Raw genomic sequence first — 20,007 nt, forward strand, 5'->3', positions numbered from 1 at the left:
AGGGAAGGTGCTCCAGGCCTCTGATCATTAATTGCCCTCTTCTACACATAATGTCTGAATAGGACTTGTGTGAATGACTGTACATGCATTCATTTAAAAAGTGAATCTGGGTGCAGGATCCCTCAAAAGCAGCCTACAGATAGGAAGCTACTGTACATGCATTCAGTGTGTGGATAACTATACACATGCATGTTGTACACAGATTGTACATGCATTGAACATAACAATAGGACTGAATAGGACTTCTGTTTTCTGAGGTCTTGAACCGATATTGAGGAAAGTCACAACTTCTTTTCACATACTTAAAATAGTTCAAAACATGGAAAGCATGAAAGGGGAGACATGTATTTCCAGCCACTCGGGCATGCTGGAGAAACATGCAACAGACACCCAAAGGAGTCCCAGTGGGCCAAAGCTCCCTGGTGCATGTCTGTTACTCCTTTAGAGATGTAAAATGTGAAGGGGAGGCATTCACATTCCCTCTGGGCATACCAGGATAAACTAAATAGAGCTAACTGTGCCTGCCACCAGAAAGAATGAATCAGCCCTTGGTTGAGAGATTTTGGCAGAGGAATGTCATTGTTTACTGTAACTGTATTCTAAATAGTATTGTTGGCTTGACAGGCAGCTCAAGCAAAGCTTCACAGTTCTATACCCTTAAATAGGATGTGAAGTTTGACACCGAATGAAGATATCAGAAGAAGAACAATGACGCTGAAGATTCCAAACTTGTCAAAAAGCTCCCATAGTTAAATCTGAATTGCTGTGACATGGCACTGTTGTACTTCAGAACAGCTCAGATTCCAGAAGATTATTATTACCTCCAGATCTGAATGACATCACTTCTCATTGAAATGGCAATCTGCCACCTCTCACTTGAGTGACTTGCTTAAATTATTTCTTTTCCACAATAGCTTTGGACATGGGCCTTCAGTGCGTAGTTGCTCCACTCTGTTGCAACTTCTAAATCTTCTTTTCCATTTTCAGCACATGTAAGAACTTTATTTTCAATGCACACAGGAACATATGAAGCTGCCTTCTACTGAGTCAGACCAGGGGTGCATCTAGCTCAGTACTCTCTGCAGTAACTGGCAACAGCTTCTCCAATGTTTTTAGGCAGGAGTCTCTCCCACCTGGAGATGCCAAGGAGTGGACCTGAGACCTCTTTCACTGAGCTATGGTCCCATCCCCTAAGGGAAATATCTTACTGTGCTCACATGTCTCCCATCCAAATGCAAACCAAGGTGGATTCTGCTTAGCAAAAGGGGGAATTCATGCTCGCTCCCACAAGATCGGTTCTCCTCTAACGGGAGGTTCCACTGGAAAATATGATGTCCTGGCTTCCCCCTTAAGCCCCTGCTTCCCATAAGAGGAACAAGAGACTCTCCAGTACAGCAAGCACAACTTCCTAACATAGAGCAAAAGAAAAGTGCATTCTAGTTGACAAGAATCAGCCTGGAGCAATGCAAAATAGTGACTGAGTTGGTCTGCAGCTCAAGAACCATGGCACTAGTGTCCAGTGTGACAAAAAAAGGTCACAAGAAAGATGGTGCCAAGGTGAAAGTAAACTTGTCTGTATATAAAAGCCAGTCTCCAATATTTCATCACATCACACATTGCAGTAACCAAGACATTCAATCTGGAACCAAACAGAGAAAGGACAGCTTTCTGAATCACTATGAGGGTAGGACAAGTGTCATACCCAGCTTTAGAAGCTGTGTGTGCTCCCAATGTTTGATCATCTGTAGGCAAACAACTTGGTAGGAGCAGGGAGTGATTGTCTGTAAGACAGGCGCTGGGTAGGACAGCACTGTCCTACCCAGCACTTTAAGCAGGTAGGAGGGAAAGCCTACCTCTTAATTGTGTGAAGAGCCTTAATGTGTTCTGCCTTAAAACTGCCTTAATGTCAGTGTGCTTCTCTCTCCCAAATGAAGCTTTGGGTTCAGGAGGAGGAACAAAGGGAGGAGAGAGGAGTGAAGTCTTCCATACTTTCTTCTCAGGACTTGCAGGATGCAATATGGCTAAAGGTAGAGGGCAAAGCTGGGTTTGGAATAACAAAGACAATGCAAGAGATAAAATAATACAACACAAAGAAAATTCAATCAAAACCTGAACCAGTTAGAATCAGATTTACAGAGTGGGTTATATGGGGGATCCACTCATCACCTCCTCGCTTAAATGATGGGACAGGTCTGACCCCAGCCTTTTCTCCACTGCTGCAACAGTAGTGGCTGCAAAGAAGGAACACCACTGAGGCTACAGAGAAGCAAAGGACAGGAGCAGGGGCCAGGCCTGTTCCTCCAAACCCAGTTTTGTCTGATACAGATGAGTGTCAGTTTATGAGCCTCTGGCTAGAGGATGGTCTGCGGGTGGAGTGGGTTAAACTCACCCTCCCTGCAGATGATCACGGCGCTGTTGCTGGGTGCGCTCCCCACATGCCCAGTCAATTCCCCACATGCCGATGCAGCAGGGAGGGTTGGGGGCTGGGATGTGTCATCCTGGCCCCTGGAACTATCAGGATGCACTGCAGAAGTGTGTGGTGCATCATGAGGAACCTCCATCCCACCCCCAGGGTCCCTGCAGTGTGGCAGCTACGGCTGGCTACAAGCACAAGCAAAAAAAATGAGAAGGGAGCGCTTGCTCCCTTAATCTTGTTTTGAAGGGTTGCTAATTAGGTGGGTTTGCCGCCGTGGAGCCACCAGGATCGGGCCCAATCCCGGCAGTTCACACATTCATGCAAAACCGGGCTGGGCTCCCTCAGCCTGGTTTTGCATGCACATATGAATAGCCTCTGTGCCTTTTAATACATCTTCTCCAACCTTGGTCAGTTTCCCCTAAAATACAGTTCTCATTCGGATGAGTTTCATTCGCTCTTGCTTGAGGGCTAGCCTTCCCTCAGCCACAAATAATAAAATTATTTGAATAAAATTGAAATAAGGGATTCTTGAAGTTCTAGCTTTAAGTTTAGAAAGAAAATGAGTCAACTTCCAAAGGGACTGCCATAGGCTGTGGAAGTCTATCACAGACCTACTATGTAGCCTTGGGTGAGTCATTTTATCTGAACCTCAGTTGTACAATTGTAATAATAGTGACCTAACTCACAGGATTTTTATACATGGAATAAAAGTTCCAAATGTCACGTACATAAATTTAGTTGTATGCATAGGAGGAGTGGTTCACAGCTGGGAAATTTAAAGAGGCAGAACAAGAAAAAATTAGCAAAGAGAATATACAATGGAAAATGGAAAACTTTACAAGGCTGAGAGTTGCACCTGTTGTTACTATGTCCAAATTAGCTGGATACTGCCTGTCACCCTCTGTAGTGACCAGCCTCCCCTCCCTCTAAACAGGAAGTTAGCCCTTGTCTTGACTGATAGGCTGGCGAACTCTAGGGTGCAACCAATCGGTACACAAAGTGGGTGGAACTGAGAGAGCTGTGGCTGGGGATTCTGGGACCAAGAAGAGAAGTTTTCTGCTGGAAGAGCACAGGAGGACATGCGGCAATAGAGTTTTGCTGCAGCAGGATGGCTGTAGATCCTTCTAAGACAGGATTGCAGGAGGATTGATTCTCTTCAGGAGCTTGTTGAGTTAAAGGAAAAAGGAAGCCAAGGCTAGTGACTTTGGAAGTTTAGGGCAGGAGAAAGTGTTTTAGTAAGAGTTTGTGTTAGAATTTCTGTTTCTTTAGTGTATGCTTTGCATTTCCTAAATATCTGTTGTTTGCAACAAAGTAAATAAATTTTAAAGTGTGCTGCCCCAGCATCATTTGGGGTGATTTTGAAGTATTCTTTTAAACAACTAAGTATTTTGAAGTGTATCTAAAAACCCCAGAAGGAACTAGTCTGTAGTAATTGAATAAAAGTTATCTTCTTCTTTGTTCTTTACCTTTTTCAAGCCTCCAAGGGTTGTTATTGAACCAAGAGGATGAAGAGGAATTTATTTGGTGCAAAATGTGTCTCAATGAGAGCTTGGCCAAATTAACAGTTAGTTCCCCATGCAGGCAAAATGCACAGGAGGGAAAGGTTTTTTTCTTTAGTCTTGCCTGTTAGCAATAAGGAGGAGCAGATTTTTGTATTTGCCCAGTACCCAGCTATAGAGGGACCTTGAACCAAAGCACTCAATCCAGTGGTCCTGTTCTAGGCACGTCTTTGAGTGTTTGGTGGAAGCAGGAACCTATCTGAGCTTCTGGGTTTCCCCAGAACCTTTTGCTTAACTTTCGGGTTAACTTTCAGGTCCTGAAAGCGACAGAGTTTTAAACCAGCCAGTCTGCGTCTCAGAGCACAGGACAGGGATGACTCAGCAGTAAAGTCTTCCATGTGCTGCAGAACTGGTTTAGACTGGTCAAGGAGATTACCCATTAACCTGGCCTGAGTCAGGAAAGGAATTGTCCACTATCCACAATTCGCTACACCCTTTTTCTCTGTTGTGTAACAAATTGGGCATTTTGAATTTTCAAAAAAAAAAATTATTATTAGATTTTTAATTGTTTTAAAAGAAATCCCAAGTGACTACTTTCTTTGAAAACAGAAATTTTTGGCCTCTTATGTTTGTATGCCAGAAAATGGAAAAAGCAGTGCTTAGAAGCTTATTGCTTATTTGCTGGATTTTATTTTAGGCAAATTAACATGCTGGCACAAATGTAATTGGGCTTATTTTAAAATCCTCCTGATGATGCTTTGGTTTGCCTTGTGGGATTGCAGATAGAAAACTAGCATCTGGTGTTTGAGGCTGCTAGGGATTTGCGCCATATTATGTGTAATAGCTCCACTGTAAATAAACAAAATGAATAATTAAATGAGTATTAAGGTGGCCTGAATGATAACACTTTAAAAACACTCTCTGCAGAGAAACCGATGCTGTGTTTTGTTACTCCAGCAGTTCATTCTGAACTGGATTTCATGAGTGTGTCATCTTTACCTATTTGGACATATTATCCATGCAGAACCTGAAGTACAATTAATCAGGGTCGCCAGCATTTCTGCCAAGTGCTGTTCTTGTTCACAGTAAAAGATAAAAGTGCCTCACTATGGAATATCCAAGTGTGTCTGCTGTAAAAGCTTATAGAAGGAGGCACTACAATTATATTAAAACATATCTAATCTATATGTGCAATCCAGTATGCAGTCTAGATATTCAAGAACATAAGAACAGCCCTGCTGAATCAGGCCCAAGGCCCATCTAGTCTACCATCCTGTTTTGCACAGTGGCCCACCAGATCCTGCTGGAAGCCACAGGCAGGAGTTGAGGGCGTGCCCTCCCTCTGCCATTACTCCCCTGCAACTGGTACTCAGAGGCATCCTGCCTTGAGGCTGGAGGTGACCCACAGCCCTCTGACTAGTAGCCATTGATAGACCTCTCCTCCATGAAGTCATCCAAACCCCTCTTAAAGCCATCCAGGTTGTTGGCTGTCACCACATCCTGTGGCAGAGAATTCCACAAGTGGATCACACGTTGTGTGAAAAAATACTTCCGTTTGTTGGTCCTAGACCTCCTGGCAATCAATTTCATGGAGCAACCCCTGGTTCTAGTGTTGTGTGAGAGGGAAAATGATTTCTCTCTCTCCACTTTCTCCACACCATGCATGATTTTATAGACCTCTATCATGTCTCCCCACAGTCATCTTTTTTCTAAACTAAAAAGCCCCAGATGTTGTAGTCTTGCCTCATAAGAAAGGTGCTCTAGGCCCCTGATCATCTTGGTTGCCCTCTTCTGTAACTTCTCCAGTTCAACAATGTCCTTTTTAAGATGTGGTGACCAGAATTGTACGCAGTACTCCAAGTGTGGTTGCACCATAGTTTTGTATAAGGGCATATAATGTTAGCCGTTTTATTTTTAATCCCCTTCCTAATGATCCCTAGCATGGAATTGGCCTTTTTCACAGCTGCCGCACATTGAGTCGACACTTTCAACGAGCTGTCCACCACGACCCCAAGATCCCTCTCCTGGTCCGTCACCGACAGCTTGGATCCCATCAGCATATACTTGAAGTTGTGGTTTTTCGTCCCAATGTGCATCACTTTACACTTGCTAACATTGAACCGCATTTGCCATTTTGTCTCCCACTCCCCCAGTTTGGAGAGATCCTTTTGGAGCTGCTCACAATCCGTTTTGGATTTCACTACCCGGAAGAGTTTGGTATCATCTGCAAATTGGCCACATCGCTGCTTACCCCTGCTTCTAGATCATTTATGAATAAATTAAAAAGCACCGGTCCCAGTAGAGATCCCTGGGGAACCCCACTTCTTACTTCCCTCCATTGTGAAAACTCTCCATTTATACCTACCCTCTGTTTCCTGTCTTTCAACGTGTTAGCAATCCACACATGTACTTGTCCCCTTATCCCATGACTCCTAGGTTTTCTCAAGAGTCTTTCATTAGGAACTTTGTCAAAAGCTTTTTGGAAGTCCAGGTAGACTATGTCAACTGGATCACCTTGATCCACACACTCGTTGACACTCTCAAAGAAGTCCAAAAGGTTGCTGGCTAATGAAAATATACATCTTCTTTTTAGTCATTTTTCTTTTAATCATATGTTAATTTATGCTGATCTAATCTACTTCCATTTATTAGATTAATCAACTAAAATGTCTTTAATTGAATAACTGCTCTTCTAAAATGTATTAATCTATTGACCACATCTGCATGCCACCTTTCTTCTAGGAAACTCCAGAGCAGCTAACATGAGTTTTTCTTAGTTTATCCTCACAACTCGCTGAGGTGATTTACCAATTTTCTTTGGTAGAATACAGGAGATGTTTACCATTGCCATTTCCATGTATGAGTTGATGCCTTTCAGCATCTTCCTATATCGCAACTGCCCAGTATAGGAGTTTCCCATAGTCTGGGAAACATACCAGTGGGGATTTGAAGCAGCAAACTCTTGCTCGCTAGGCAAGTCGTTTCCCTGCTGCGCCATTAGGTGGCTTCTAGGCCCTACGAGCCCCTGGTGGCGCAGTGGTAAAACTGCCGCCCTGTAACCAGAAGGTTACAAGTTCGATCCTGACCAGGGGCTCAAGGTTGACTCAGCCTTCCATCCTTCCGAGGTCGGTAAAATGAGTACCCAGAATGTTGGGGGCAATATGCTAAATCATTGTAAACCGCTTAGAGAGCTTTCAGCTATAGAGCGGTATATAAATGTAAGTGCTATTGCTATTGCTATTGCTATTGCTACTTATCTGTACTTTTAAAAAGCTGAAAGGCATGAGAGAGGATGGCACTTCTGTGCTTCCTGTTCCATAACCCCATCAGTCTCTTTTGCTCACCTTCCTCTGCTGCCTACAATTGGGTGAACCTAATGGCTTTCTTGCTACCTATGGCCGGTGAGAGAAGCAGTGAGCAAAGAGGCCAGTGCAACAGCTGGATGGGATGTGAACTCACTCGATCTTCTTTCATTTCAGCTTTTTAAAAGATGTGATCACTGGAATGACATCTGGCAACTCTAACAGCTACAGATTAAAAACACATCATAGGATGTGCCATATTTTCATTCAGCTCAGTTGTATGCCGTTGCTTCTAGGAAGACTTCCAGATTTTCATCCTAGAAAGCAAGACTCATTAAAAAAAACCACCAATAATAATGAAGTGTTTGCAAGTATGCGGGGGGGGGGGGGGGCTGGTAGATTTTTGTCATCTATTATTTAAAATTCAAAGATCTTATGTGCCAAGCAATGTTACAAGCATTCCTGCTTCCATGTGTCACAACCCAAATTCTAAAATCTTATATAATGGAGCTCTTCATGCAATGAATCTAATGTCAGTTAGATGGAAAGTTGAGATCTCCACCATGCATATTCTCCCGCAGAGCATGTCTTTAAGCTCAAGATTTTTTTGCAATCTCTGGTTGCCTGTCTGACATGAAGCTGAGATCTGTAATGTAGGATTTGAAAAGGAGAGCTGGTCTTGTGGTAGCAAGCATGATTTGTCCCCTTTGCTAAACAGGGTCCACCCTGGTTTGCATATGAGTGAGAGACTACATGTGTGAGCACTGTAAGATATTCCCCTTAAGTGATGGGGTTGCTCTGGGAAGAGCATCTGCATGCTTGCATGCAGAAGGTTCCAAGTTCCCTTCCTGGCATCTCCAAAATAGGGCTGAGAGAGACTCCTGCCTGCAACCTTGGAGATGCCGCTGCCAGTCTGTGTAGACAATACTGAGCAAGATGAACCAATGGTCTGACTTGCTTTATGGCAGCTTCCTATGTTCCTAACTCAGCATGTTGATTTTAAATTCATGTCAGGTTGGTGCACTGCCAACCAGAGATCACCAAGGAATCTTGAGTTCACATAACATGCTCTGTGAAATCATGCATGTGTGACAGGGAGCTCAGTTTTTCATCTAACTGACATTAGATTCATCTAGGGTTGCTAAAGAGAAAAGAGAACAAGATGATGCACAAGAGAGATGCACAAGAGATGCACAAGAGAGGGAATTTCTGTAGGTGCACCCTGCATGACAAGCTGCACCTGCTGAAATTTCCTCTTATATGCATCTTTTAAAAGTACAGGAGACTTGTCCTCTTTTCCATATGGCAACCTTAGATTCATCATGTGAAGAGCCTCATAGCATTATGTAAATCAAGCCAAAACTATTATTCATGCAAAAAAAGAGAGACTAGATTAAACTTGTAACAGTAAAATGAAGCTTTCTGCCTCATGTGATTTGTTTCTTCTATCTGTAATATGACTGTTAGTCTTTCAATATCATCCTAACTAAACTGTGTGACCTGCCCACTGTTAATCTGCCAGCAAAGGCAAACTATTTTTAGAGCTTTCATTTGTAAAACTGCACCTGAGCTTTATTTGTCTTCTGATTAAAAGAGGTTTTCCTTCAAATCAGTTAGCTTGAATGTGATGCTTACAAAGTGGTGTGCTCCAGTTTAGTATTATAATGAAGCAGATTCTTTGGGGATAATCATAATGCTAATTTGAATTGATTCTTTGGAGATTTGGGCTTAGAGAAATGCCATGAAATCAGTCGATTAACATGAAAAAGAAAAAAAAGTAGAAGTGAATGTTATTCTTGGATTTCTCAATGGACATGAATGCTGGTAAAGGATTTTGACCTGCCAGATTTTGGGGAGAGGAGGAATAGTATATAAGAACAGCCCAACTAGATCAGGCCCAAGGCCTATCTAGTCCAGCATCTTGTTTCACACAGTGACGCACCAGGTGCCACTGGGAAGCCCCAAAGGCAAGAGGCGAGGGCGTGCCCTCTCTCTTACTTTTGCTTCCCTGCAGCTGGTATTGAGAGGTCTCTTGGTATTTATCTTGCCTCTTAAGCTGGAAGTGGCCTATAGCCCTCAGACTAGTAGCCATTGATAGACCTGTCCTCCATGAATTTGTCTAAGCCCCTTTTAAAGCCATCCAGGCTGCTGGCTGTCACCTCGTCTTGTGGCAGAGAGTTCCATAGGGAATTCTAACGTTCCCATTGTTAACCCAGAACTTATTATAAACCAGGGGATTGCGGGGGTAGGTGGGTGGGGTGGATCTGTAGCCTAGTATTTTGTCTGTCTTAGCCCTGCAACATGTGATGCAATAATCACGTTAGGCTAGAAAACCTCAAAGGATGCCTTCCCCACAGCACTGAGTACCAGAGACAACTCCCTACACATCTGAAATGTATGAGCAGGATTTTCAGGTCAAAGAGATTATTTATTATTTGTTTAAAATTGTCCACTGGATTTAACTTCTCCTTGAATATGTTTCATAGAGAGCTGGACGTTAAACACTTGACTGCTTATTTCCAAGTATTCAGGCACAGTGAATTGACTGTACATGGTATCCTTAAGGCTTAGCCTTCAGCCTCTCTCTCTCACCTGAGACTAGGAAACACTTCTGCTCCAGGCCAGTGTGCAGAGAGCCCTGCTAAGGAGTTGTATATAATCCTGTTATGTTACCAGTACTTGTGCAGTCTGATTAAGTAATCAAGGTTCAGTAGTCAAAATGAAGAGAAAAACTGGTCCTGTGGTAACAAACATGAATTGTCTCCTTTGCTAAGCAGGTCTACCTTGGTTTGCATTTGGATGGGAGACTACATGAGAGCGCTGTAATATATTCCCTTTAAGGATAGGGCTGAAGCTCAGTGGTAGAGCTTCCACATTTCCATAAACCAGGTATCTCAGATGTGGGGACACCTGGAGAAAAGCCTTGCAATGGTGACTGCAGTGAAGAAGCACCTTGGTATGGGGAAGGCATTCCTCCAATTGTTAGGGAGGGAGGAGACACACCCCACACACTGCCATCCATGTGTGCATGTGTCACATTTTATATGAGGCCTGCATAATTTGTGACAGCCTAGCTCACCATCCATTTATGGGGAAGCTGCTTTATGTTAGACCTCTGGTCCATCTAGCTGACGGGGGGGGGGGGGGGTAGCTCTCTGAGGTTTCAGGCAGCAGTCTTTCCCAGCTCTATCCAGAGATCCCAAGGACTGAAGCTGGGGCCTTCTGCATGCTGGGGCCTTCTGCATGCTCTACCACTGAGCTACACTCCCTCTCCTGGTGGAGACCATTGATGGTGGCCTGCCAAGTTCTTGACACTCTTGACACTCATCAATTTAGGGGATTTCTGTGGGACTGAATGTGCATGATAAGCAGCAAAAACAGAGATTGTCAGCCTCTCATGGAGCGTGCGATCTGTTACTCTGTCTGACATCTTGCCCAACTGACACACCAAAATGTATCCGCTCCCTCGCCTCTTTCTCATGGTTTGCTTTTCCAATAGTTTTGTATCACATAATGAGATTATAACAAGCATCCTACCCAGCTTCAGGAGCTGTGCACATTCTCAATTTTTGTCATGTGAGAGTAGGAGGTAGGAGATGGGGAGCATAATTGCAAGCAGCCCAAGTGGTCACACGACCGCAGAAGTGGACTAACAGCCAGGCTACGGAGCTGGGTTTGATGGCATAGCAGCACTGGGATCCACGCGTGCATCCAGGCAGGTCCGTAGCCAGCTAGTAGCATGGTGTGTACCTGCCACACCAAGAAATTCTCCTTCCTCTCGAGCCTCACTGATTGTTTTCACTGAACATTTTATAACCTGCCTCCCCTGACTTCTGCAATCCCCTGACTTCTGCAATCAAAATTCTGCAAATTTTGAGGCTGGCTACAGGCCTGGATCCTGGCCGTTCTCATGGGCTTGGCTGCTCATGGGAACAGACTTATTATTTAATTCCCCCACCCACGCGTCACACACACAATTTTCTCTGCACATTTGATGCATTCACAAATTTGAAATTACCCAGATACATTCGTGCGGAGGCATCATGGTTTAGTTTAGTTTATAGCTGCTTCCCCTACAAACACAAAGTAATCTTATGTAGATTTAATGAAGAGTTTATTCAGAAAGAACTCCATTTTCTCCTTCTCCTTTCTGTCCCTTTTTCTTTCTGACTCCACCCCTCACACTCTCTACAGGATCCCCACCGGGACAAACTTCTCAACAACCCAACACAAAAGATTACTAGATACTAGAATATAACAGTTTCCCATCACATACATTATGGAAAGGAAATGCATTAATCCTTTAGGTCTGTGCTTTCCAAACCTAACCAGTAATGGAAGGTGATACAGAAAAGAAGGTTATGTGAACTTCAGTTTGACATTCTGACCGTTTATCTTTTTCAATTGCTTTAGAAACTGCTTCAGCTTCTGGAAAGTGTTTCAAATTTGTTACGGTTCCTTCCCAGCTAAAATCAGCCTTGAAGCACTGCCACTTCCTAACAAATATCAGAAGCTGAAACATTTAGTTCATCCATTATTATAAAACCGTATTTTCTGAAATTAATAGTACAAACCAATAACATTTGCTGTTTTCCCTGGAGCTGTAGTGCACCAGGGTGGTGAAGAGAGACAAGATTCTAACACTCTAACTAAATTTTACGCACAGATGTGCAATAAGACCTTGGTGATCTTCTTCTTTTCTGCAAAGCCTTTTGGGGAGAGGATGATTTGGGGCAGTTAAATGGTAGAGGAAGGGGTTAAGTAATCCCTTCTCCCTGCTGCTTCCCCATTACAGTCATACCCCACTCCTCACCATAGGCCCATAAGCCTAAACGTTGTGACAAGGGGGACCAAAAAAAAAAGGTAGGAGGGGCAGCTTATCTGGCTGTTTTAAGACAATATTTAAGCAATGTCCAGTCATTTTAAAACTCTTTGTAAAACAAGCAGTTCAGCTAGAAACTAATACACCTACTTTCTGTGGAGTCAACATTTTGAATTGGGGTGCATGATGTCATAGCAAACCATGCCATTCGTATGTCCCTATGACATATGAGCCAGCATGGTGTAGTGGTTAGAGTGCTGGTGTAGTGGTTAGAGTGCTGGACTAGGAGCGGGGAGACTCGAGTTCAAATCCCCCTTCAGCAATGAAACTTGCTGGGTGACTCTGGGCCAGACACTTCTCTCTCAGCCTAACCTACTTCACAGGGTTGTTGTGAGGAGAAACCTAAGTATGTAGTACACTGCTCTGGGCTCCTTGGAGGAAGAGCGGGATATAAAATGAAATGTAATACATACATACATACATCTGTCCCAAATTTGGTGCAAATCAGTGCAGGCATTGCAAAGTTGGCAGGGACAAGCACACGCACACACATGGACAGACACATGGACAGTAAGGCAATCTTATATGGATACTTTCAATGTGGAAAGTAGGCTAAAATGTGGGGAGCAGAGAAAAATTGGGGGGCAGGCCTGCCCTAGCCCCCACCCCCAGATATGGGCTGTCCCTGAACCCCCATCTTCTCCTCCCCCTGCCCATCTTTGCTGCAGGGCATTTTCCCTATTAGACCCTACAACAGAGTCACTATGTATCTGCTAAGTGAGCTTCCATACTTCCTGTGTTGTGACACCAACAGCAAGGTGCTGTTCACATTTCCGATGCCTCCTTTCGGATTTTATCACAGCCATTTAATGCTATAATGTATGTCCGTTGCAAAAAAAAAAAAACACCACACCCCAGCTTTATTTTTCTGTTCTAGGATGGTTACTGCGCTGTTTTGGCACCATAAGTGGTGTGATGTACAGATGGTCCAATCTGCACGGTGGGGTGCTGGCTGTGCTGAGCTGCTCTCCCAAGCTCGACACACTGCCCATGCAGCCGCTCTTGCCCCCTGCTCCCCTCAAGAAAAGGCGGGCTGGGCGGGGAGATCATCAGCTGCTTGGGGAAACTTCTGTTGGTGGAAGCAAGGAGGAGGCGGAGCCAGGAGCCCTGCATGGAGCTCAGCAGCCAGGGCAGCACAGAGGGCAGCTCTGGCCCTTACACTGGGAAAGCTCTGCTGCTTCCCCTTTAAGGTCAGAGTTCAGTGGTGTGGCTGCCGAGAGGGAGCAAGCATGTGTCTCCTCCTCCCCGACTGACACAGAGGCTATTCTGACAATCACTAGAACCCGGGCTAAGGGAGCCCAGCCCAGTTTCTAGTGATTGTTAGTGTTGGAAGTTAAAGGACTTTGCGCTGTCTCTTTGCCTCAGACAGTGGAGGATAAACTAGTAAGTCAGAGGGCTAGAGAGTCAAGACATTGGTCATCACTTCTCCACTGCTCTGATGCTATCCCTTTAAAATGTAGATTGCTACTCTTAGGGATTCAACTTCCTCCTTCCTCTCTCTTCCCTACCTGCCCTTCTACCTTGCAACATGGCAAGCCTCTCTCCCTGCACCATATGTGCAGAGAGGATGCAGAATCCATCTGCATGCAGCTAGATAGAAAGATTAGAGACCCTAACTCCTCACTTCCTATCTAGAATGGAGTTCCTTAATAAATGCCTTTTATATTGATTTGAAACTATGAATTGGCTCCAAGTTACTTTACTCTCAGCACACACACATGCTTAACTAAATGTCCGCTGTGTTGTGCCTCTGTGCACTCTGCTATAATGAGAAAGGGATTCTCTCACCACAGAGAATTTCCAACAGTTAGAACCACCGGGCTCGCCCACAAGCCCGGTGGTCCCATGGCGGCTAGCTCACCTAGGAACCCCTCCCCTTAAATGAGGTTAACAGAGCGCTTGCTCAGTTAACCGTGTTTTTGTGGTTGTGAGACGCTGAGACCCATTTTCACACCACAATGACTCTTGAGGAGACCCCCGCTGGGAGGTTCCAATAAGTCTCCCGTCCTCAGGGGTCTCTCCAGGATGCCCCGTTCACTCATGCAGGGCATCCTGGGATTTCTGGGGGCCGGCCAGCCCCCGATCCCCACCGTCCCTGCTGGCTCCATAACGGAGCCGGCAATTGTGCGGGCAGCCAATCCAGCCGCCCAAGGACAGCTCCCTGCCTGTGTGTGAGGAGAGCAGGCTAAGCCTGCACTCCCTGCACAAACCCTAATGGCACTTCAACCAACTGGGGGAAGCTCCTCATCGCAGCCTGCAAACGCCACTTTCCTGGCAAGGAATCAGAGGCTGAGGGAACTATAGTGAGTGCAGACAGACGGAGCATGAATCTCTCGCAAACTGAACTTGTCAGGAACTGAACTTGTCAGGAGGAGGAGGAGGGGGGGGAGAGGAGGAGGAGGAGGAAGAGAGGAGGGGGAGGAGGAAGAGGGGGAGGGGAGGGGGAGAGGCAGCACATCTGGGACCTGGCATCATTGGTGGAGTTGTGCCAATGCAGCATTGTTGTTTTATTAAAAAAAATATTATGGGGTTTGTGCAATGGGGCAAAATGGGGCATGGAGAGCACACAGTATGGATGGTTCCTGCTGGGAAAACGCCTCCTTCCACAGACTATGTAACAAACAGCTTCAACCTTTTATTTATGTTTCCAATGCGGTCCTTCAAAGCCGAAGCATTTTATATCGCCCCAACCACTGTAGAGCATGTAATCTGGAAAACGCCATATAGAAGAACTATATGGACATAGTGAAAAACAAAATCTTCTCAGCATGCCCTTCTTCTCACTCTGATGCAAATAATATCATACATTCGCCACACTCCAATCAAAAGCCAGCAGCTTCTCACTGAGTCATGGAGGTGGAAGGGGAGAGCAAAGAGCAGGCTGTTTCCCAGACAGTGGGCCCCCTTCTCTCATGGGTCCAAGGACATTTCCCCACCCCCATTCAACTATAGTTATGCTCCTGACCCTTGGAAAGATGTATTTTAAACCTGATGCGCAGAAGAAACATTTAAGGGGCTTGATTTTGGAACACAACAGCTGCTGTAGTATAAATATTGACTTGACTTCTAGATTCTTATTACCTCTTTCCAAAACTGTAATGTGGCATGGATTTGTAGCGATGGCCATTTATTAGCTGAAGATCGGTCTGCCAAGAATCTATGCATACAGTCATAATGTGAGGGCTTCTGAGTTTAGAGGTTTGATTTAAGACCTCTGACATCGTACACAAAATAATGAAGAAGAAAATACAATACGCAGTTGCATAGAGTTGTAGCATAAATGATGGAGAAGCTGAAAGCAGCATATATATGGGCAACATATTATATTCTATTGAACTCATCTTGGATCATATGCAAAGGGTCAAAGAAGATGTGCATGCAAAAGCAAGCTATAGAGGCAAGCTTCTAACTGAAAGAGCTTTTCTTATGTTAAAACAGCTGCATGGGGGGCAGCCCCACTCAAGGAGGTTGGACTCAAGGAGGTTGGGTGTGTAAGGAGACAACAGCCAACTGTCTCCCCATCCTACACTGGCTGCCAAAACCAGCCCACCCCCTCATTGGCCCCACCTCTAGCTCCCTCACTACCCTCATTTCACAACCCAAACACCATCCTCTTCCCCTTAACCACCAGGTTTCTGGGGTACATTGCCCTGGAGCTTGTCCAGCGGTGGCAGGGGGGCAGCTCCTTTGCTGGCTGTCTTCTTGTTGCTGCAATGTTGCCCTTGCACCAGCACTGATGCTTGGACAAGATCACAGCTCCCAAAGATAAGAGGCCAGCCTTCCTATGAAGGACCTGCCACCATCACTGGATGCATGCACCATCTTGATTCACCAGCTTGCAAGCAGCAGGAAAGCCGTGTGTGAAGCGTGAGGCTCCCATGAAACTGATTGCCAGGAAATTTGGGACCAACAAACGGAAGTACTTTTTCACACAATCCATAATCCACTTGTGGAATTCTCTATCACAAGGTGTGGTGACAGCCAACAATCTGGATGGCTTTAAGAGGGGTTTGGATAACTTCATGGAGGAGAGGTCTATCATCAGCTACTAGTTGGAGGGCTAAAGGCCACCTCCAGCCTCAAAGGCAGGATGCCTCTGAGTACCAGTTGCAAGGGAGTAACAGCAGGAGAGAAGGCATGCCCTCACCTCCTGCCTGTAGGCTTCCAGCAGCAGCTGGTGGGCCACTGTGCGAAACAGGATGCTGGACTAGATGGGCCTTGGGCCTGATCCAGCAGGGCTGTTCTTATGTTCTTATGAGGCAGGGTCAGTGGCCCCAAGCAGGTGGCTAATGCCAGCATGGTATACTTGCTGTCCAAGGATGTTGCCTCTCCTTGTCTCAAGGGGGAGTTGCCCCTGATGCAAGGTGGCTCTGGTCAGAACCAGGCATGTGGGGAGGAGGAGGTACACCTTTTCCATGCATGCTGTTTTCCCACTTAAAATTGCCCCGTTGAAGCAATGGTTTGCCCCTCAAGCAGTGATGTCCTCAGATCGCTGCCTTGGGAATTTAGGAGTCTTTTTCCTCATCTCCAGATTAGGGGCATGTTGGGTCGAAGGGTATGAGAGCAGTTTGGGGTGGATTTAGTGTTCATTCTCTTTTTGTTGTGTGTGTACTTTCTTGCATTTTAAGGAGTTTTAAGGTTGTTTTTAATTTGTTGTCAGTTGCCTCCGAGCCACTGGTGATTGGTTCTGGGACACAGGACAAACGAATAAATGAACAAAGGAACAAATGCATTTTGACGAGTGGTCTAGTTCAGACACTATGAACTAGTTCAGACGTGTTTCATGCAGAGTAATATCAAACTGTTGCTTACAGTGTAACTCTGTAAGAAGAGTGCTGATGAATGTGAGAAAAATATGTCACTTGTTTTGAATGGGTTACTATGTTTTGCATTTAAGGGTTCAGTCAGGGGCATAGCTGGGGGAGAGGGTGCCCGTGTTCACCACTCTCCCTGGTGGCCCCTCAGAGTAAGGGAGATAATGAAGATAATAGGGATGGATGGAGCTGGGGGGCCCCCTCAGGAACTGGGGTCCTGAGGTCATGTTCTCTGAACCCATCCGCTCAATTATAGCTACACCCCTGGGTTCGGTTCTGGTTCAGGCTCAAAGCAACCAAGAAAGTTGAGATTAGGGTTGAGTTCCATTAACTGGAAAAATGTCTCTGAACTAGCTTTTGGGCTCAGCGTTAGGTGTGGTGTGCCTCCTTGCATGTCAGGTTCTCAGTTGCATGAGAAGCCAGTGTGCACACAGCTATATGATTCCAGGGGTGGACGTGTTCAAAGAACATGAGCTGCCCAGCATTTGGGAGCTCCCTCCCTCCAATGGGTGGCCAGTGCATTTCTGCTGCACCACCATGTCATCCTGCTGCCCACTTGCCATGCTGTACTGCTGCTAGGCTCCTGGGCCAGTGGGAAGCAAGAAAGTCCCAAATGAGGTCTTCTCACTGGCCCAGAGTTGTCTAGGAATGCACCACACGTCAGCATCGGGGCGCATATGCATTGTGCATTTCCACCCAGCTCCAGGCTGGAGCAGGAGCTAGAGCAGTGGCAGCAGCGTGGATGGCAAGAGCTGTGAGTGGCGCCCCTGCAGGTAAGCAGGGCCCCTGCACCACCGGGGTGGGGGGCAGCCATGCCACTCCACATTGTACTGCAGACGGTGTAGGGCACCTGTGGTCACGTATGGAACACAGGCCTCTCTGCCCTCCCTACACCACTGATTGACCCCTTGTTGAGCTTCCCCTGATTGCACATAGCCAATTGGCATAATCCCATTCCATCTCCGCATGTTTAGCGGAGGGAATGTCTGCAAAAGCGTCGGCGAGCCTGAGCCAAAGTATCTGACGGAGCATGTGTTGTAGTAAACAATCTGTAACAAGCCCTTTCCTATATGTCACCTGCAACAAGCTTTGGTATATTTTTGGACCCGCTTTCATGTGCACCTGCTGCCTGTGTTCCTGCTGCGCATTTCACTGGCACAGGTTGAAAACAGTGGCTCACACAGTGAGGTGCACAAAAACAGGCAGCTATCATTTACGCCCTTTGCCTCTGTTGCTTCACTGCCTTCCTGGAGCCATGATAGAAAAGCAAGTGCATCACTCAGCATATTTTAATCTGTGAAAAGGCTGCCTACTGAAGACGGTTGGAAAAGTGCATTGGGCTCTGCTTAAGTAAGGGAAGGAAATACAAATATCTTTGAATCAATGCTACTGGGGCCTAGCCTAGTTTTTTGGTTTAAAAATACATAAATCCTGGAAGCCTTTATTTAGAGAAATGATTGTTGAAAACGATCCCTTCTCACTCAGTAACTAAGGGCTGGCACATACAATTGGCTTGATCCTTCTGCAGAAGGTCTTACACAAAGAGGGGAATCTTACACAAACAAGGCCCAAAAGAGTTCTGCTCCTGCTCTCCTGGCCAGGGCTTTTTAAAAGGAAAATTCAGAACTGCACAATGGTATGTGAGTGCAATCTACACACATAGCATGCACCACTACAACACACACCAGATCATTCTCCTGTGCACACATACTTTGTTGCCTAGAGTTACATCCCACAACACTTAGAAGACTACACAGAGCAGGAGAAAATACTTAGAACTGGGAATCTTCTATTGCAGAAGAGTGTTGGGTTATCTGATGTAGACTCTGTGGGGAGCAGCGGTGGAGAAATGGGTTCACTTGGTCAGGTTTGGGGTTCTAGAAAAGCCTGGACTACTGACTTTGCTTTTTGACATGGATTAGTATTTATATCCCACTTTTTTGCTTACCACCTTAAATGGTGCTGCGAGGAAATGCTTGACTAATAAGCAGAAGGTTGCCAGTTTGAATCCCCGCTGGTATGTTTCCCAGACTATGGGAAACACCTATATTGGGCAGTAGTGATATAGGAAAGATGCTGAAAGGCATCATCTCATACTGCACGGGAGGAGGCAATGGTAGACCCCTCCTGTATTCTACCAAAGAAAACCACAGGGCTCTGTGGGCACCAGGAGTCAAAATAAACTTGACGGCACACTTTACGTTTACTTTTTCTGCTTATTCAATACAAATAACCAGTCCTTACCCTATACACAAGGTATGTGTGAAGCTAATTATGGTGAATCAGAGATTTGTGCATGCCTCTGTATCTCTATCCAGCCCCCATGAGAACATAAGATGAGCCTTGCTGGATCAGGCCCAAAGTCTATCTAGTCCAGCATCCTGTTTCCCACAGTGGCCCACCAGTTGCCTCTGGGAAGCCCACAGGCAGGAGTGAAGGCATGCCTGCTCTCCTGCTGTTGCTCCCCTGCAACTGTATTCAGAGGCATTCTGCATCAGAGCCTGGAGGTAGCCTATAGCCATCAAGACTAGTAGCTATTGAGAGACCTGTCCACCACACCTGAAGTAGTTATGCCATCTCCCTGAAGTAGTTCTGGCAGCATTTTTCGCCACTGCCATCGTCAAGAGAATTGCTATCATTTAAGACCATGACTTCCTCCTAGTTCACACCCCCTTTTAGAACCAAGGGTATCTTACTGAGAGGGAGGGAGGGAGGGAGGGGAAGAAAAAAAGTATGTGTGCTGTGTACTGTGTGCTGTGTCCTTGCACTAGCACACAGCAGTACACTAGAGCAACACTAGTCTGGATGAAAGCCATTGTGATGCTGCCGGCCTAGTCTTCATCCCACAGCTTTGCTGTCACAGCAGAGAAGCCTAAGTTTTGGGTGCCCAGATTCCTTGTGGGCAAGGAATCATCAACAAGCTGCCTGGGATGACCTCAAGACACACTAAGGTTCAATGACAGAAGGTGTTCCAGATTTCTTAAGGGATATATTTTTCAGCTCCAAACTACCCAAGGGACAGCCTATTCAACTCCAATGGGAGGCTGTTAATAAATTTCAAATTATTTTTGTTTCAATTAGATTAAACCTGAGT

This window comes from Hemicordylus capensis, chromosome 1, assembly GCF_027244095.1.
Source record: "Hemicordylus capensis ecotype Gifberg chromosome 1, rHemCap1.1.pri, whole genome shotgun sequence".
Classification (NCBI taxonomy): Eukaryota; Metazoa; Chordata; class Lepidosauria; order Squamata; family Cordylidae; genus Hemicordylus; species Hemicordylus capensis.